Source organism: Sebastes umbrosus, chromosome 16, assembly GCF_015220745.1.
Source record: "Sebastes umbrosus isolate fSebUmb1 chromosome 16, fSebUmb1.pri, whole genome shotgun sequence".
NCBI lineage: Eukaryota > Metazoa > Chordata > Actinopteri > Perciformes > Sebastidae > Sebastes > Sebastes umbrosus.
In genome coordinates this window covers 29,888,304-29,908,337 of record NC_051284.1, presented here as the reverse complement: position 1 = coordinate 29,908,337, position 20,034 = coordinate 29,888,304, and the positions used below count along the sequence as shown (strand labels likewise).

At 36.8% G+C, this 20,034-nt stretch overlaps 1 long non-coding RNA gene across 1 annotated transcript in view; it reads right to left on the bottom strand.

Annotated features, from left to right (window-relative positions):
- Positions 1–1,881: 1,881 nt before the first annotated feature.
- LOC119504304 overlaps positions 1,882–20,034 on the bottom strand; it is an 82,476-nt gene continuing 64,323 nt past the window's right edge. The window contains exon 4 of the long non-coding RNA XR_005210539.1: positions 1,882–1,986. This is a non-coding gene — a long non-coding RNA (uncharacterized LOC119504304). The remainder of the gene's footprint in view (positions 1,987–20,034) is intronic.

Sequence of the window (20,034 nt, the reverse complement as noted above, 5' to 3'; positions counted from 1 at the left end):
ATTCTCTATTTTACTTGCCAACTAATTTAATGAAAACACTAACCAGTGTATCTACTAACTTTGTGTGTGTATCAAGCTCTTTCTCCTCTATTTCTAGCACTAGCTGCTGTCTCAGCTCCACGACGATCCTCCTCTGGACCGCAGAGGGCCAGCTATGGCAAGCCGTTTTAACATTTCATAGCTAGACAGGATATTCCTTAGAGATATCTGCAACGTCATTTTGACTAGGCAAAACTCTAATGTTAGATATCCGTAATTATATTTTGACTAGTAAACCTTTAAACCTTTAAAGTCCCTAAGGAACATAGGCCATCGATGAAACCCCTCCATCTTCTCCGGTCTTGTGCCCTCCGATCATAGTTGTTGCCATGACAGCCCTTCCTTCTTCATCTCCTGTTCTGTGGTTCTTCTCCAGGTGGTTCTGGGAGGTTTCCATGTGGGTTTCATGTTAGAGCCGGCTTTGTGATCGATTTATTTTGTCTTCTGATTGTGTGACCTATCCACTAACATCTCCTCTTGATTTGAATTTCTATTGTTTCCTGCTTGGTGCGTTCCCATAGGTTGGCGTTTGAGATGGTGTTGGTCCAGTAGGTTCCCAGGAGGCGTCGGACGCAGTGGGTAATGAATGTCTGTAATTTGTTCAGTATGTTGGTGGTTGTCTTCCATGTTCTGGATCCATAGAGTAGAATGGATTTGACATTTGAATTAAAGATTTGTAGTTTGGTCTTGAGTGATTGTTTTTTTGTTTTCCAGATTTTGTTTAAGATGTTGAATGTTGTCCTTGCTTTTCTAATTCTGGCTTTGACACCCTCCTCCGTACCTCCGTCCACAGTTACTGTACTCCCAAGGTATGTAAAGCTGGCTACTTCCTCTAGCTGGTTTTGATCCGTGAGTATTGGTGTGTTGTTCTTGTTGTTGATTCTCATTAACTCTCTTTTTGATGAGTTGATTTTGAGGCCGAGGGAGGCAGCAGTTATCTCTAGTTTGTGTGATTTCCCTTGCATCTGTTGGTGGGTGTGTGCTAGTAGAGCCAGATCATCAGCAAAATCCAGATCTTCTAGCTGTTTGTTCAGGTTCCACTGTATGCCGGTTTGGTTATTGCTGGTTACATGTTTCATAGTCCAGTCTATGCAGAGGAGGAAGAGGAAGGGAGAGAGCAAGCATCCCTGCTGCACCCCAGTCAGGACTTCAACTGAATTATGACTAGTTGTAATTCCAGTTTCAGATATCTTTAATTCCCCTCAATTGAAGATATCTACATTGTCTTTTTTTAGATATCTAAATCTATATCTGTTTTTTTTTGCGTAAACTTAACCACACACGGGTATAACCAAACAAACCAAAAGCCTTAATGAAATGACGAAGGTCAATCAGTTCTGCCTGCATCGTCTAAATCTAAATCCAAGGAACCATCATACGGTTGGAATTCCTCCTCTGACGTCTGACAACATGATTATCACCGTCCACCGTAGCAGCTGAGCTGTTGGCCCTCAGCCAACCCAAGCCCAGACACCATGAGGGCGCTTTTATGTAACCTAAATCTGATTATTTCATAATTATCAGATGTGTCCTCTCACAGAAAAGAGTCGAGACTGGCTCCAAAAGGGAGCTGATCTCCACAGACCCCCATGGTAAAATGCCCTGAGGGATTATAACTGACATTTTTGGTGAGTTCACTAAGTGGTTTAGACATTGTGATTAAACTGAGGGCTCGTTCATGCTCCTGATTTTGTTCCTGAACTACATCATCTCCTTCTCCGGCAACTTTTCACACCAAACTCACAGGACACAGAATGACAGAAAATAGTGATTCACACACACACACACACACACACACACAAACACACATATAGACGTAGAGACAGAAACAGAAACTGGTTGTTCCGGTTTACCTTCCATCGACGTTGTTTACTGGTATCTGTGTATTATCTGCTTGTTGCTATGGGATTTTTAGCGCTCGCCCCTCGCTCGCCCACGCCGGTCCCTCTAAAGCACAAACAAACAGAGAGAGAGGACAGGAACAAGAGAACACAAATAAGGTTAAGGGAGAATAGACGGCAGCATTAGGCCCATATCCTCACAATAACGTGTGTGTGTGTTATCACAGTAGCCTACACATTCAGTGGAGCTCTCTGCCATGTGTTAAGGGATAAAGATGATTATTATTATTATTCAGTTATGACAAACTCACATAAAGACAACACGGCCTGACTTGGTCCTGAAACACTGAAATCTTACCAATCAGGCCAGCTTAGAGCGTTGAAAGTCCTCATCGAGGGCAGTGTTCTACGAGCTTAACGCCATGCAACTTAACAAAACACATGTAAACAAACCAAACGCAAGCATCAATTCTTCACCACTTTGACAATTCATATGTCACAGTAAGAAATAAAGCAAACAAATTAAAAGGGAAAAAAATTACATTTTGGGAAATACACTTTTTTGCTTTCTTGCTGAGAGTTAGGGTGTTTTCACATTAGGTACGATTGATCCGTACCGTGCCTGAGTACGATTCCTCCCCCACCTCCCCTCAGCTTTCACATTAGTAAAGTTGTTCCGTACCCGAGTACACTTGCGTCATCATCCACGTGTATTTGTTTATGTTGAGATCAGCTGTTCTAGTGGCGGAGCATCATAAAACACTTCATTCAAACTGGACAGAAACAAAATAAAACTCACCAAAACCGTCGTCGTTGGTCTTTCCGACAATCACCAACTCTGGTTTGGCGGAGGAGACCGGCGGCGTTGAAAAAAAACCTGCCCTTTCTAAACTACTTGCTAACTGCTAACGTTACTCGTGTTAAATAACGGTCCACTTCTGTGTTTTGGTACGGTTGGTTTTCACACCGGGTGCGAAGGTACGGATCGACGAACCGTGCCCGAGTACGGTACGGAGCGTTCACACTAATCAAACGAACTGGACCTTGGGGACAAGTGTACTAGGATCCGGGCCCGGGTCCCTGATGTGAAAGCAACCTTAGATAAGAAGATTGAGCTCACTCTCATACGCTAAATAAATATATAGATGGAGCCAACAGCTGCTTAGCTTAGCATAAAGACTGTAAACAGGGGAAAGCGCTAGGCAGCGTGATCTCAATGTCCTCACGAGGAGCTACAGCAATGGTAGAAAAAAGTCTGTTGTGAAAAATGTGGTTTGGATGAAATGGCAACATGATGTTACAGGATCTGGATCGGCAACACAACCTAATATAACTCTCCTGGAACGCTCCAGTAAATGTGAATGAAATGTGTTTACAACGCTTTGAGATAACTAAAATATAGCCTCAATGAGTCGATCAGATCGGCCTGCATCATCTCAACCAAGGAGCCATCTTCTGGTTGGAATTCCTCTGACGTCTGACAACGTGATGATCACAGTTCACCGTGTCAGCTGAGCTGTTGGCCCTCAACCAAGCCCAGAAACCATCCGGGTGGTTTTACCTAACCAAAATCGGGTGTAATTCAGAATTATCACATGTCTCCTCTCATATGGGTCAAACAAGTGTGTCTTCTAGAAGTGCCTGCTCACACAGAACAGACCGAAGTGAAGTTGTGCATCTAGAGCTGGGGGTGTTTTTGCATCATTGCTGCACAGCTCCCAGCACTCTGCTGCCATGGAGACGTGGAGGTTGTTTACCCAGCCCGGGCCTCAGGCGTGGAGGAAAGTGAATAGATTCAACTTGTGTTTTTCCACTGCATGAAAATACTTTTCTGCGTTGATATGATCAGTTTCTTCTTTATCATGTTTTAAATCTCATCTCTAAACTTGATATGATCTACCACCTGAGTCATATCTCTCTCATAGTTTTCTTTATTGGCTTATAGTAAAAGAAAAAGTCATATTATGGTTGACATTTTAGGCATTTAGCTGGCACTGTAATCCAGAGAGAATTTGGATTAGTGCAACAGACTAAATTTCACTTGTCATCAGGGATTCTAGCGTCATGTACTGGTGTTAATGTGGCGTTGAGGAAGATGAATGTTTCTGTAGTTACTGTTACACCTGTGTTTAAAATAGTTTAATGAACTTTACTGTGGAGCTCTCCACATGCTGAACATGGATGGGATTATACTCCACTGTACCAACCAGGAAGAGACTCAAGTTGACCACAAAGAGACCAAAACAACTACAAAGAGATGCAAAACAGCTGCAAAGATACACAAAGAGACCACAAAGAGACTCACAAGGACTATGAAAGGGGGCATAACAACCACAAAGAGACAAAATGACTACAAAAAGATACATAGCAACTATAAAGAGACACAAAACAAGCCACAAAACAACCACCAAGAGACACAAAACAACCACAAAGAGACACAAAGCAACTACAAAGAAAGACAAAACAACCACAAAGAGACACAAAATAACTACAGAGACACAAATCAACTACAAAAAAAACACAAAACAACCACAAAGAGACACAAAACAACAACAAAGAGATGCAAAATGAATATAAAGATACACAAAGCAACTACAAAGAGACACAAACAACCACAAAATTACTACAAAGAGACACTGAGCAACTACAAAAAACACAGAACAACCACAAAGAGACACAAAGCAACTACAAAAATACACAAAATGACTACAAAGAGAAAATACAACTGCAAATAGACACAAAACTACAAAAAGATGCAAATTGACTACAAATATATACAAAATGACTACAAATAGACACAAATTGTCTACAAAGAGATGCAAAACAACAACAAAGAGATACAAAATTGCTACGAAGAGACACAAACAACTACAAAAAGTGTGTATTCTAAGTTTATTGCTTTATATACTGTATGTGTATATATACATATATATATATATATATATATATTGTACTCTGCAGGTGCTACTTGGTTAGTGTTCTAACTCTGACAGGATGAGTCATCCCTTTAACAAGACCCGGAAATTCATTAATTAATTCATAAATACTTTCACAACCAAAATGCCATATTTCTGTCATTGTATAAATTATAAATAATGATTATTGTATATTCAAAAGCTCTTGGAAATTAAAGAGTAGAATTGGTATAAGTGTCTTCGGCATTGTGCATTAATTGCATTGTGTGAAATACAGACAATGTGTCATCAATGGTTGACGGATGATCTCCAGAGGACTTATATAGTCTAACGAACACCAGCAGGGTCAAACCTGTTTGCATCAGCTTCAGTTTATCACTTTAAGTGGATGATGAAGTTAACGACAACAGAGACGCCGTGTTGCTGTTTAATGCTCTGATCAGACGGGGAACATTGTTCTCACATCAGAAACGCAAAGTTCTGCCGTGTGTGTGTCACCAGAACAGAAAGAGCAAGAGGTCAACAAGCTTCGGTATCATCCTAGTTGCTATGCAACACAAATTTTGAGAACGGCGCAGAAGCCACAAATTAGCATTTGCCGCCTAATATGTGGTGACAAAGAGGATAATGATATAAAAAAAATAACAGACAAGAGGAAGTCGGCGGTGGTTTCTCTGCATGCTGCTGAAGAAAATGATGAAACAGAGGACGAGGGAACACGGCGTCCCGTCGGAGAGAATTGGGTGCATGTTGTGTAAAAAACTCTAAATAAAACCCCTAATAGAGACGGTTTAAAGGACTCGTGTAATTTGTGATGCAGCTAATCCAAATACAAAAGTGCAGCGTTTGTGACTGATCGGCTTTGTGGGAGATTTTTCCTCACTAAAAAAAACCTTGAGTGGTAATTTATTGTAGAGTGTCCTCATTCAAGAACATGGAGTAACACACAGAAGGTCCAGTATATGAAATATTATCATTACAACCTTGGGCGGGCTTCCAAGTCATGCCCACGTCCAATAAAGGGATTCATATCTAAATGGCATTGAATTATATCAAAGAGCGAGATTATAAAGACGTGAGGGAGCCAAAGACCCACAGATGTTTGGAGCAGAGATATTCCACACATGAATGCAGTCTTGGGTTATTAGTATTTAGAGGCCTATTAGGAAACTACAAACAACTTTTGTCTTGAACTGTGAACAAACCACTTTATCTGGAGGTAAATAAAGAAACTGAAATATTGGTAATAATCCTTTATTGCACAAGCAAACTGTATGCACCAAACGAAGTTGGTGTGTAAACTGTGATGCAATGAACAATTTGGGTAATAATTTAAGGTTTTGTTTGTTTTAAACTCGGGCTGTCAAAGTTAACGGGATAATAACGCCACTAATTTCTTTAACACATTAACACAACTTGCGATTTTTTAGGTTGTAGCGGGCTCAGTTTTAAAGCTAGAGTGATGATACTGGTATCATATAAAACTAGAAACCTAAAGAATCCATCGGCACCAACCATGTCATACTAGCTTGTCGCGAAAAAGCATAAATAACGCTCCAAACTTACGCACAATTTTGGCGAGGAAAAACTGTCACGTCCATTTTCAAAGGGGTCCCTTGACCTCTGACCTCCAGATATGTGAATGTAAATGGGTTCTATGGGTGCCCACGAGTCTCCCCTTTACAGACATGCCCACTTTATGATAATCACATGCAGTTTGGGTCAAGTCATAGTCAAGTCAGCACACTGACACACTGACAGCTGTTGTTGCCTGTTGGGCTGCAGTTTGCCATGTTATGATGTGAGCATATTGTTTTATGCTAAATACAGTACCTGTGAGGGTTTCTGGACAATATCTGTCATTGTTTTGTGTTGTTAATTGATTTCCAATAATAAATATATACAGACATTTTACATAAAGCAGCATATTTGCCTCTTCCATGTTGATAAGAGTATTAAATACTTGACAAATCTCCCTTTAAGGTACATTTTGAACAGATAACAAATGTGCGATTAATTTGTGATTAATCACGATTAACTATTTTAATTGATTGACAGCCCTTAATTTAGATTTAGATTTAGAGATTTCTGTTACAGAGTACAGAGTTATTATTACAGACACATATTGTGACCAAAACTACAAAAATAAGATCTAAACTGGAATTATCTTTTAATTGGCAGAGGCATCTGAAAGCCTCAGTTTGATTGGCATCCATCGGCAAACATCTTTTTATGTATTCCAACTGCAAAAACAACAATGGTAATGAAGTATATACTGTATACTATTAGTATGTATAGTGATAGAATATAGTGATGGAGTAGATGTACAGGTGGAAAGTCTGCCACTTTATCTGCAGTTGCTTGTGAATCCGTTTTGGGTATGAAAGATTTCTCAGCAGCTGAGTCGTGTTCTCGGTTTCTTTGACGATGTGCAGCAGGTGCTGGACTTGTAAATTGAGATTTACAGCAGATACAGTACAAAGCGGCATTTACAGTAGATCCCTCTCGTCTTACAGAGAACACAATCGTGCACAAGATCTCCCTTTGATCAACTGTATTTAACCTCGACACATCAGCTGACACTTCCTCTAATAACAGTTCAGCTGTCACTGCTTAAATAGCAACTTAAACACTTTAACCATTAACACCACACACACTTCGACTATCCCCGGCACTGCAGCTTCAACTGAAACTCAAATTTCTTTCTTTCTTACTATCTCAGGCTCCTTAAATGACAGTTTAACTGCTTTCATTGCTTTGACATCGACTCACATTTCAGCTGCTTTCATCTCTTACTCTTCAGCTGACGGTGACCTTCTTCAGCTCTTACTCTTTAACTACTTTCAGTGCTGACATACAAACGTAAAATCAACCTTTACAGGTTAAACTAAACTTGCTTTTGGCTCCTACAATTCAACAGACACTTCAACTGAACTTAAAAAATAAAATTCAATTGCGTTCACTAATTACACTTCAACTGGTTTTAACTGGTTGTGTCTCTAACAAGTTGTCAGACACTTCCCAATAAACCCATTCAGTGCTTCAACTTCAACTGACACTTCAACTGCAACTCCCATACTACATCTGACATGCAAACACAACAAAGATTTTAAGGCCTTTTTTGTACCTGTTTAAACTTCAGTGTAACTAGGAATGTACCGATACTGATACCAGTATCGGGTCCGATGCTGTTCTCATCTACTCGTACTCGCAAAACGGCTCCGATACAACGACACCGATACCACTTTACGGCAGCGTGACGGGCCGGTGGTGCGCCACGGGGTTTTACTTACGCCCTCTGACTCACACGTGCGTTACACTCCTTGGTCCGTGTTTCAAGATGGGTTGGGTGGGTTGCCGACAACGCCGCAGACCCCTGGCGCATTTTACGTGGGCTGAGCCCCACCCTGGGGGCACGACGCGGTTGGGGCGCACTGAGGACAGTCCGCCCTGGTCGGCAGTCGCACCGGAAGCAGAGGGCCCCATTCCTCCCCGGTGGGGAGAGAGGGCGCAGCAAGCACCTTCGCCCCGAGCCTTTCCAAGTCGACCTAGAGCCGGTCGCGGCGCACCGCCTCGTATGCGGGACTCCCCAGCCTGCCGTGTGTCGCTCACACCCTCCAGCTGGCTGTTAATGAGGGTCTTTTGGCACAGAGAAGTACTCGTATCGGTACTCGGTATCGGCGAGTACCCAAATGTAAGTACTTGTAAGCAAGCAAACTTAAATTTGCCTTAGAAAATGTCACCTTTTCAGTGTCTTTTTCACTCTTTAAAATTGAATTATTGAATTTTGCGTCAATTGTTCTCCGGATGCCGTAACTTTTCTTCTTCAGTAGTTGAGTCATAAAACTTTGGAGATTTTCAGAACAGCTTATCTGCTTCGTCTCCGCAGATAAACCCAGCCAACCATTTAGTCTCATTAATTCTGGGACTGATACAGTAAACACAGTTTATTACAGCGCAGAGCTGTAACCGGAGAGGAATGTTTGCTCACTTTTAATAAACGATCTCTTAAAAATCCTGAGGGCTTTATAGGAGAAACGGAGAGGTGACAGTTGAATACTCATGCAAGCAAGTCAGACGTCTCCTCCGAGGAGATCTAATACCTTCATTTGACTGTGGCTTTACTGCTGAACCGACTGTCAAAAAGGTAGAGTTTCCTTTTTTTCAATCTATCAGCCTTTTTTATTAGACATTTCTTTTTTCTCTCTCTTTCTTATTCCTTCCCAAATAACTGTCTTCAATCTGAACTAGCAGACACTTTAATGCACCGAGCAGGCTTCTCCTTGCAATGACACTATTCAGCTCTGACCTTTCTTCCTCTGTTGGCACGGCACTATCTCTGACAATGGAACAGGAGGAGGTTAATATAAGTTTAGCGGTAGAAAAAGTATATTCGGAAAGGTTCGAACTCCTCTTTTTCACTCGCTATCCTTTTCTTTCCTCTCCTGTCTCGTCATTGTTCTCTCGTTGCACAAAAGGGGCCTTTCAGCGTCCAGATGTGATGGAAATTGAAATCCAGAGTAAAATCAGGGAATAGTGTGCAACACAAAGGAGGAGGCCATTCAATCAGGGAGAAAAGTCCCGGTTCCTCTCTTTTTCTGCTTAAGACGGGAATGAGACAACACCAGGCATGATGATCTACGGGTTGCCTGTTTCACATTAAGCTGACATGTGACCAGTATGTACATCACAACATTTTGTATTAAAAACTGTACATCTATGCATACAGACAGAGTTCATTCTCATCTTCACTGAGCTTTTGTATGAAAACTTTCTGTGATAAAACAGCTTTGTTTGTTTGTTTAAAGGGACTATTTGTAACTTTCAGAAATGCTTGTTAACAGCGACACCTGTGGCCGTGAAGTCAACGAAAGTCAGCGTCGGGCTCGCGCTTGCTCGCTCTAAATAGACATGAAGGAGTATCGCTCAAAACAGTGAGGCGACACACGTCAGCTAAAAGCACAATATCACTCTATATTTCAGCTGCTTGGCAGTAATGTTAGCTGATCAGACGAAGGTCTCTCCATGCACATGATTTAGATCTGATCCTAGTGTTGGCTTTTCCTGCCTCAGTGCAGGCTGAGGCAGCGGGGCTCTGCAGCGTGTCTCTCTGCTCTCTCCGCCCGCAGCCGGAGAGAGCAGAGAATACACCGGCACCCGGTCGGTAACAAGACAATAACGTTTCTCTCTGTAGAGCTCCGTCACTTCACAAGACACGGGAAACCTCTGTTGGTCTGGAGGAGCTGCAGCAGTTATTTCTGCACAAACGTCCACTGTACATTCACTAGATATTCTCAGAGCTAAACTAACTCTTCTGCAGTGTGGAGTGAGCGCGCGCTCACGTCTAGAGGTGGAGCGAGCTGAGCGAGAACACGCGCGCTGTCTGAGTGAAGGAGAGCAGGAGGAGGAGGAAAGGTAGCGGCTACACGCGAACGCGCATATGCGAGCGCACATGTGTCCCGACCCGGTACATTTATACGCTTAAAAGTTACAAACAGTCCCTTTAACAACTTAACGAGGTGATAATATATGTCAGTGTTATATAGTGTTGTGTGTTACAGCTTGTTCTGCTGCTGTGTGTGTGTGTGTGTGTGTGTGTGTGTGTGTGTGTGTGTGTGTGTGTGAGTGAGTGTGTGTGTGTGTGTGCGTGCGTGTGTGTGTGTGTGTGTGTGTGTAACTACAACCCAGAAAGAGTGATAATCAGGCTGCAGTTCACTCTTCTTGTCACACCTGAACTCTGAAATCTCTGCTTGTCTTGAGTTTGGTAGGACACAAAGGTGGATGTTAGGAGGCTTACTGGCGCCATCTGTTGAACATGAACATCATCTACTTTTACCTCAGTTTGATGATTTGAACAACAGCCTCAATATGAGTGTGATGGTTAGTTTGACAAACTTGACAAAGTCAATTTATGAGCTTTAAATGGAGTGACGGACTGTTGTGAGGTCACCCAGATTATAATCCTGAAGCTGTTCTAAACCAGCTGCTGAGACTCTGACAGCAGCCACCCTCTTCTGGAGGAGTTGGTCTTTGTTATTAGACAATTCATTTATTGGTTGTCTCTTTAAAATACTGCTTACATGTAAATGCAACAACAATGCTAGCTTCTGATCACTTATTGTACAGTTTGCTGCTAATATTTGTTCGTGAATAGTAAATATAAACTCCCTGGGTGATCGATATCGCCCCCAAATCTCTAACACATTTCACATTTGAGTACCAAAACAAGTGAGGAATGTTTAAATATTTATAATAATATACAACTATGGACTTCTAATTACTTGTTTTGACATTGTGCTGAGTATTGTGCCTTAATGTTTTTTTTGTTTTTTTACAAACTCCTGCGGCAACCTGCAAAAGTTAAAAATGTTTCCTGTCAGAATCATGAATAGCTACCAAAAAATGATCATTTGAAATTTCTTTTCAAACTTTCTCCTTATTATTTTTTCTTCCTATTTTGTGCATGAAAGGTTGTAAAAATGAAAGTCCGTTCCATTTATAAAGTGACAACCACAACTTGAAAAGTGACTGATTGCATTGAATTGAAACAAATTGGTGTAAATGTGGACGGATGGAGGGTAACTCAACTCAGAGCTTGACATCATGATAACATCTCCAGACTGGATCCTCTGTTTTTCAGAGACAGTAAATGATGAACATAAAATAGCATAATCCACTCCCTTTTCTTCTAAAATGATTTTTTCTTTGTGCACATACCTGCAGCATCCTCTCTGAAAGCTAATACATGTATCTTTCCCTCCGGCATCAGAGAGAGCAGAGGACTGGATGTACCTGGTCGTATACGACGACAGGCTGCTTTCTAGGAATCTGCTCTCTGTGCTTCCCAGAATCTCTCCGGAGTATTATTAGCTTCCATAAATATTCACCTGGCTGATGAATGATTTAGGCAGGTAGTCACTGGTGAGCAGATTGGTTGTCATTACAAACCTTCAGCTCTACACTAACATCCAGAATAAACATCTTCAGGTTCAATATTGTTCCCTCCGATCAGAAACAAGTTTAAGTGATGTCACTCTGTTGCATTATTCTCTAAAATATTATATATTATATACTGTCAACAAAACCTGTTAACCCCCCGAGACCCACAATAGACCCGTTTCAATCTTTTTTAGTGGGGGTCCAGTGGGTCTTTAGGGGGAGATAGTAGGTCAGCAGTAGATGTCAAACAGAAGTGGTGTACATCATCTGGAAGCTAGGAACCTGAAGATTCATTTGAGATGCTGTTCCCTTTAAGGTACATTTTGAACAGATAAAAAGTGCAATTCATTTGCGATTAATCTCGATTATCTATGAACAATCATGCGATTAATCGCGATTAAATATTTTAATTGATAGACAGCACTATGCAATTAAGTATACTGTATATATAAAATATATATATATATATATAAAAAAATATATTTATATAAATATATATATCTAAATAAATATGTATATATATAAGCTGAATAAATCATGACAAATAAAACATAAAGTTAAAAAATACACAAATAAATAAATAATAATAATAATAATAATATTAATAGATTAAAAAAAGATTGATGAAGCGATTGTTAGTAATAGGGTTGGAATTTTTTTTTTTTATAATATATTGAGATCTTTGGTATATTAGGATTTTATTAATTCCAGGGACTTAATATAAATATAGAGTTGAGTTTCATTATAGTAGCCCGTGAAGTTGGATGGGGTCTTTAAAAATGTAGCCTTATGAATAAAGAATTTTGCTAAAATTATTAATTAATTCATATCAAAATAATACAATTAATAATCAAAAAATAATACTATTATGATATCAGTAGCAGGCATTGCTGTGGATTTGCTACTTAACCGTTCCATTAATTGTTTACAGAACAAAATGAAGCATGAAAAAAAAAATCACTGGAAAAATCATTAGTTTTATAATGGCAGTATTTCCTCCTGTTTGTTTGATAAAAAAAACGACAGGAAATCCAGCTAGACGATTTTAAAGATTTCCATCTCCAGTAGGAAGAAACCAAACGCACCAAATTCCAACTTCGTTGCACATTAGAATATTTTGACCAGGAATTTAAGCAAACTGCAGCTTTTAATCATTCTAAGCAATCAAATCAAACCAAACAGGAATATATTTATCATGTGAACTTTGGCTTTTTATAAACTTGTTTAATAACGGCGCAGGTGAATTAAAACTTAATTTAAGCCGGCAGATTTTCAGGAGCAAAACTCATTACGCTTTCATCACGCTCTCATTTCCATAACAGCATCTGTTCGCCTTAAATCATACACATGAATTTAATATGTGTGTTTAGTAAGTGTGTGTGCATCTGTCAAATGTGAAGCAGGCTATGCTACAACTTCTGACTTTAAAGGCAATATATTTGATGTATGCAACACTATCACCAGTACAGTAGTTAATATAGCTCATAAAAGTATGTTTTCTTTCATGGCAATTATAAGAATTTCTAGACATTATAACGGAGTGACTCAGCCTTTGGTAACGTCTAAATTATGAGTGGAGCGGAACATAATACTGTTGTACATAGCATACATAAACTATGTTGGAAAACCTTTAAATCATCTGCTTTTTAGTGTCCTGAATGCAATTTAAGGCACAATCTGGGATTCAACCAAAAATAGAAAGTGTTTACTCTGCAACAAATTAATTAACAGGTCTGTTAAAACACAGAAAAACAGAAGACAACAACTTAATTTAAGGTGTTAAAGGTGACCTCTAGTGATTTAGTGTTGCACTTCCATAAAGTTGGATGGAATTGGTACAGACAGATTGAAAAACGTCAAGGTCAAAACTGATGCAGAAGAGGACAAGAAGACATGAATTTTAGTCCCTCAAGCTGCAAAAACACTGGATACTACATTTCCCATAATGCAACTCTATAGTATTTGTCAATAGGCGCGTTCGAGACGAGCCAGGCGCAGAATAGATCACCGGCGATCGCCGTGCAATGCATTCCGGTTAGATTTGTGTCCGACTTGCTCTGACGTCGTGCACACGTGAGGTAACGATAACCTCACGAGATCAAGGTGTCCGACATTTTTCAGATCTTTTATGTCGGACTTTTTTTTCAGATCTTTTTTTCAGATCTTTTTTTTCAGATCTTTTTTTTCAGATCTTTTTTTTCAGATCTTTTTGTCCGACATTTTTCAGATCTTTTTATTCAGACTTTGTTTTCGGACATTTTTCAGATCTTTTGTTTCGGACATTTTTCACATCTTTTTTTCAGATCTTTTTTTTCAGACTTTTTTTGTCCGACATTTTTCAGATTTATTTTTTCAGATTTTTTTTCAGACATTTTTTCAGACTTTTTTTTTTCAGACTTTTTTTTCTGACATTTTTCACATCTTTCTTTCAGACTTTTTTTCAGATCTTTTTTTGTCCGACATTTTTCAGATCTTTTTTTTCAGACTTTTTTTCAGATATTTTGTGTCGGACTTTTTTCAGACTTTTTTTTCAGATTTTTTTTTTCGGACATTTTTTCAGATTTTTTTTTCCAGACTTTTTTTTCTGACTTTTTTCACATCTTTTTTTCAGATTTTTTTTTTCAGACGACTCTTTTTCTGACTTTTTTCATATCTTTTTTTCAATTTTTTTTTTCAGACTTTTTTTGTCCGACATTTTTCAGATTTATTTTTTCAGACTTTTTTTTCGGACATTTTTCAGATCTTTTTTTCAGATCTTTTTTTCAGACTTTTTTTCAGATATTTTGTGTCGGACTTTTTTTCAGAATTTTTTTTCGGACATTTTTTGTCCGACATTTTTCAGATTTATTTTTTCAGACTTTTTTTTCGGACATTTTTCACATCTTTCTTTCGGACATTTTTTCAAATTTGTTTTTTCCAGACTTTTTTTTCAGACTTTTTTCAAATCTTATTTTCAGACTTTTTTTCAGAATTTTTTTCCAGACTTTTTTTTCAGACATTTTTCACATCTTTTTTTCAGATTTCTTTTTCATTTTTTTTTCAGACATTTTTTTTTTCGGATATTTTTTCAAATTTCTTTTTTCCAGACTTTTTTCACATCTTTTTTTCAGATTTTTTTTCAGATCTTTTTTTAAATTTTTTTTTTCAGACTTTTTTTGTCCGACATTTTTCAGATTTATTTTTTCAGACTTTTTTTTCGGACATTTTTCACATCTTTTTTTCAGATCTTTTTTTTCAGATTTATTTTTTCAGACTTTTTTTCGGACATTTCTTCAGATATTTTTTTTAAGACTTTTTTTCAGATATTTTGTGTCGGACTTTTTTCAGACTTTTTTTCAGATTTTTTTTTTTTCGGACATTTTTTTAAATTTTTTTTTTCCAGACTTTTTTTTCAGACTTTTTTCACATATTTTTTTCAAACTTTTTTTCAAATTTTTTTTTTTCAGACTTTTTTTTCTGACATTTTTCAGATCTTTTTTTCAGATCTTTTTTTGTCCGCCATTTTTCAGATCTTTTATCCAGATCTTTTTTTTCAGACTTTGTTTTCGGACATTTTTCACGTCTTTATTTTAGACCTTTTTTTTCAGATTTATTTTTCAGACTTTTTTTTCGGACATTTTTCACATCTTTTTTGCAGACTTTTTTCAGATCTTTTTTTTCAGATCTTGTTTTCAATTTTTTTTTCAGTCTTTTTTTGTCCGACATTTTTCAGACTTTTTTTTTCCAGACTTTTTTCACATCTTTTTTTCAGACTTTTTTTTCGGACATTTTTCACATCTTTTTTTCAGACTTTTTTCACATCTTTTTTTTAGATTTTTTTTTTCAATTTTTTTTCAGACATTTCTTTTTCGGACATTTTTTCAGACTTTTGTTTTTCAGACATTTTTTCAGATTTTTTTTTTCCAGACTTTTTTCACATCTTTTTTTCAGATTTTTTTTTTCAGACTTTTTTTTCAATTTTTTTTCAGACATTTTTTTTTCGGACATTTTTTTTTCGGACATTTTTCACATCTTTTTTTCAGATCTTTTTTTTCAGATTTATTTTTTCAGACTTTTTTTCGGACATTTCTTCAGATATTTTTTTTAAGACTTTTTTTCAGATATTTTGTGTCGGACTTTTTTCAGACTTTTTTTCAGATTTTTTTTTTTCGGACATTTTTTTAAATTTTTTTTTTCCAGACTTTTTTTTCAGACTTTTTTCACATCTTTTTTTCAGACTTTTTTCAGATTTTTTTTTTTCAGACTTTTTTTTCTGACATTTTTCAGATCTTTTTTTCAGATCTTTTTTTGTCCGCCATTTTTCAGATCTTTTATCCAGATCTTTTTTTTCAGACTTTGTTTTCGGACATTTTTCACGTCTTTATTTTAGACCTTTTTTTTCAGATTTATTTTTCAGACTTTTTTTTCGGACATTTTTCACATCTTTTTTGCAGACTTTTTTCAGATCTTTTTTTTCAGATCTTGTTTTCAATTTTTTTTTCAGTCTTTTTTTGTCCGACATTTTTCAGACTTTTTTTTTCCAGACTTTTTTCACATCTTTTTTTCAGACTTTTTTTTCGGACATTTTTCACATCTTTTTTTCAGACTTTTTTTCAGATCTTTTTTTCAATTTTTTTTTTCAGACTTTTTTTGTCCGATATTTTTCAGATTTATTTTTTCAGACATTTTTTCAGATTTTTTTTTCAGACTTTTTTCACATCTTTTTTTCAGACTTTTTTTCAATTTTTTTTCAGACATTTTTTTTTCGGACATTTTTTCAGACTTTTGTTTTTCAGACATTTTTTCAAATTTTTTTTTTCCAGACTTTTTTCACATCTTTTTTTAGATTTTTTTTTTCAATTTTTTTTCAGACATTTCTTTTTCGGACATTTTTTCAGACTTTTGTTTTTCAGACATTTTTTCAGATTTTTTTTTTCCAGACTTTTTTCACATCTTTTTTTCAGATTTTTTTTTTCAGACTTTTTTTTCAATTTTTTTTCAGACATTTTTTTTTCGGACATTTTTCACATCTTTTTTTCAGATCTTTTTTTTAGATTTTTTTTTTCATTTTTTTTGTCCGACATTTTTCAGATCTTTTTTTAACTGTAATTGTATTACTTAACGCTAGATTGTAGATATTAGTCTCATGTTGTGCAATGAAGGTTTCATCTGTTAACAAACATATCTTGTGTGGTTGATAATAATAATAATTATTATAATAATGAAGGTTATCTATATATAGCACTTATCAAAATGAGTGCTCATTACGAAGTGCTTTACAAGGCAGATATAAAAATAATAAAAGGATAGATTCCAACAAAAAATAAATGGAGCAGTTCATCTCCAACGAGCCTAATAGCATCTAATGAACTTCTGATCGTAGAAGTAAAAGAGCTCAAGATGAGCACAAAAAGGCCCATCTACTGAGGTGTAATAGTCTAAAGTCAACACTAGAGAGCAGTGTTCCCTCACTTATATCACTTGTACTGTCTAACAGCGTTGTGTGAGACCTCTGAATGTCTTCATGTGACCATCAACACAGACGGACACCTGCTGGAGATGTTGCTGATGTTGATCTCTCTGTCAGCTCTGATGATGACAGTCTGTCAGCAGAAACAGCCTCTAAACACAGATCACTTCATCAGCGAGCTATGTGGCCACATATAGCTGTTAACGATCGCTGTCTGTGCGTTTTATTAAGATGTGTGTGTGGTCTGCTCGGCATAGGGATGAATACAGTATTAGAGCTAGGGCTGCAACTAACTATTCATTTCATTGTCGATTAATCTGTTGATTATTTTCTCGATTAGTTGTTTGGTCTATAAAATGGTGAAAAATGTAGATCAGTGTTTCCCAAAGCCCGAGATGACGTCCTCAAATGTCTTGTTTTGTCCCACAACTCAAAGATATTCAGTTTACTGTCATAGAGGAGTAAAGAAACCAGAAAATATTCACATTTAAGAAGCTGGAATAAGAGAGTTTAGACTATTTTATTTTCTTAAAAAGATTACTCAAACCGATTAATCGATCTTGAAAATAGTTGGCGATTCATTTTAATAGCTGACAACTGATCGATTAATCGTTGCAGCTCTTATTAGGGCCTGAGTTGACGAAGGTTGAAGCAATGTGACGTTAAAGAATCACAGAAACTATGAAAAATAGGGCTGTCCTTGACCAAATCAATTCTTAGTTGACTAATTGATTAATTGATTTAATCGACAGATCTGTAAAATTGAGTTTCTCAACAAAGAATCACACGAAAGCACCACTTTAAATCTGTTGTTTACCAGAGATGTGCTCACAGCTTTCTTGGAAATACGTCATTCAGCATGAAAAAAGCATAAAAAAAACAATTAATCGTCAAAGTGGGGGCGGTTCTAATAAAAACTTGGGAAATATTGAAGTGAAAAAGCAATGATGTAAACACCAGAGACGGCAGCTTGCGTTCCATCTCCTACCAACAGTCAACGTTGGTTTCTTCTTAATTATTACAAGCTCCACTAATCTAAACCAAGCCGTTGCCATAGTTGCATAACCGAAATGCATTTCAATTTGATTAACATAAAAAGGGAGAAAAATTGAATTAAAAGAGCATTCAGATGGGGTGAGATGTGCAACTCATGAGTTACCTAAACTTAGCCAAACCTGGCATATCAGAGGTCGGACGTTTTTTGACCTTTAGAGGCTCTTCCAACTTGGAGGCATCTACAGTATCGCCGCTGTTCCCTCCTCACCATGAATCAGTGCTGCAACATCATTACTACATGCAACCGTTAGCACACAGCTACAGTAGGTCAGACAAGCTGCTGAAACATTTACTGAATCTACCGGCAACACGACACTCGGGACACTCAGGACAAGACTTCACAAGCTCCACGAGGACTTTCACCACAGAGCAGCTATTACAACATCACACTGAGCGTTTGCTACAACCCACCACGGGGACTGGAAGCGTTGGATACACGCAACATGCTGATGTGACACATTTACACTTTCACAACCCTGTTTATCTCTGACATCATGTCATCCTCCTCCTCCTCCTCCTCCTCCTCCTCCTCTGGCAGGAAGTGGAGGAGTGAGACTGGAATCTGAGGTACTTTGGATCCTTACGTAAGAGCTTCAGAGGGGATCCTGTGTCAACCTGGCCTGTTTTAAAGGTGTGTGTGTGTGTGTGTGTGTGTGTGTGTGTGTGTGTGTGTGCTCATACATGTGAAGGCACCTTATTTATTTTCTCTGTTTCTCTGTATGTTATTTTCTGCTCTATGTGTGCCATGGCAGTGTTTCTTTATATCTGTCATAATAAAGCTTGTAAAGCACATTGAGTTGAATATTTATGTACAGTATGTGATCTAGAGAAAAATGTCAACTTAGTTTTTATTTTATTTTTGTTTATGCTCATAATAATTGATCGATTTTATTAAATACGTAATTTTTTTATTTATTTTTTAAATGTTTTTTTATTTATTTACATATTTATTTATTATTACTATTATTATTATTATTATTATTATTATTATTATCATTATCATTATCATTATTATTATTATTATTATCATTATTATTATTATTATCATTATTATTATTATCATTATTATTATTATCATTATTATTATTATCATTATTATTATTATTATTATTATTATTATTATTATCATTATTATTATTATCATTATTATTATTATTATTATTATTATTATTATTATTATTATTATCATTATTATTATTATCATTATTTTCTGTGTATGTTGCCTGCTTTCTGATTTTTGTTAGGTTAAGTTAAGTTGTCTAATATTAATTGCAACTGGACCTCAGTTAATATAACATACATCAATCAGTGAATACTTGCAGTAGAGAACACAACTTTTAGATGTGTTGAAACATAAAATCCAGATTGAATTGGTGTAACCTGACCTTCTGGGTTTATTAACAATACACATGGTTAACAATAGTAACAACAAGTCGTATTAGCCACCTCAAAGGTTCTGCTTTCACAATAACAGCTATGAGATGTTATTAGGATGCACCAATACCAATACTGGATCGGATATCGGTGACAATGGAGCCGATCTATTCAATTCAATTCTATGTTTATATGTTTTACTATACATATTATATACTGGAATTTTAATTCCTGTTTAAGTTTGAACCAATTTGTTGCTGCATTAAAAAGTTTTACACTATTATAATAAAAAATATATATCATTTTGAAGATTTTTTTTTAAGTTTTATTATTTTAATAGTAAAAAACAATAAAATAATGTTTTATATATGTATTTTTTACAAAGTTAAAAGCAATATTTAAGTACTCAGTATCGGCCGAT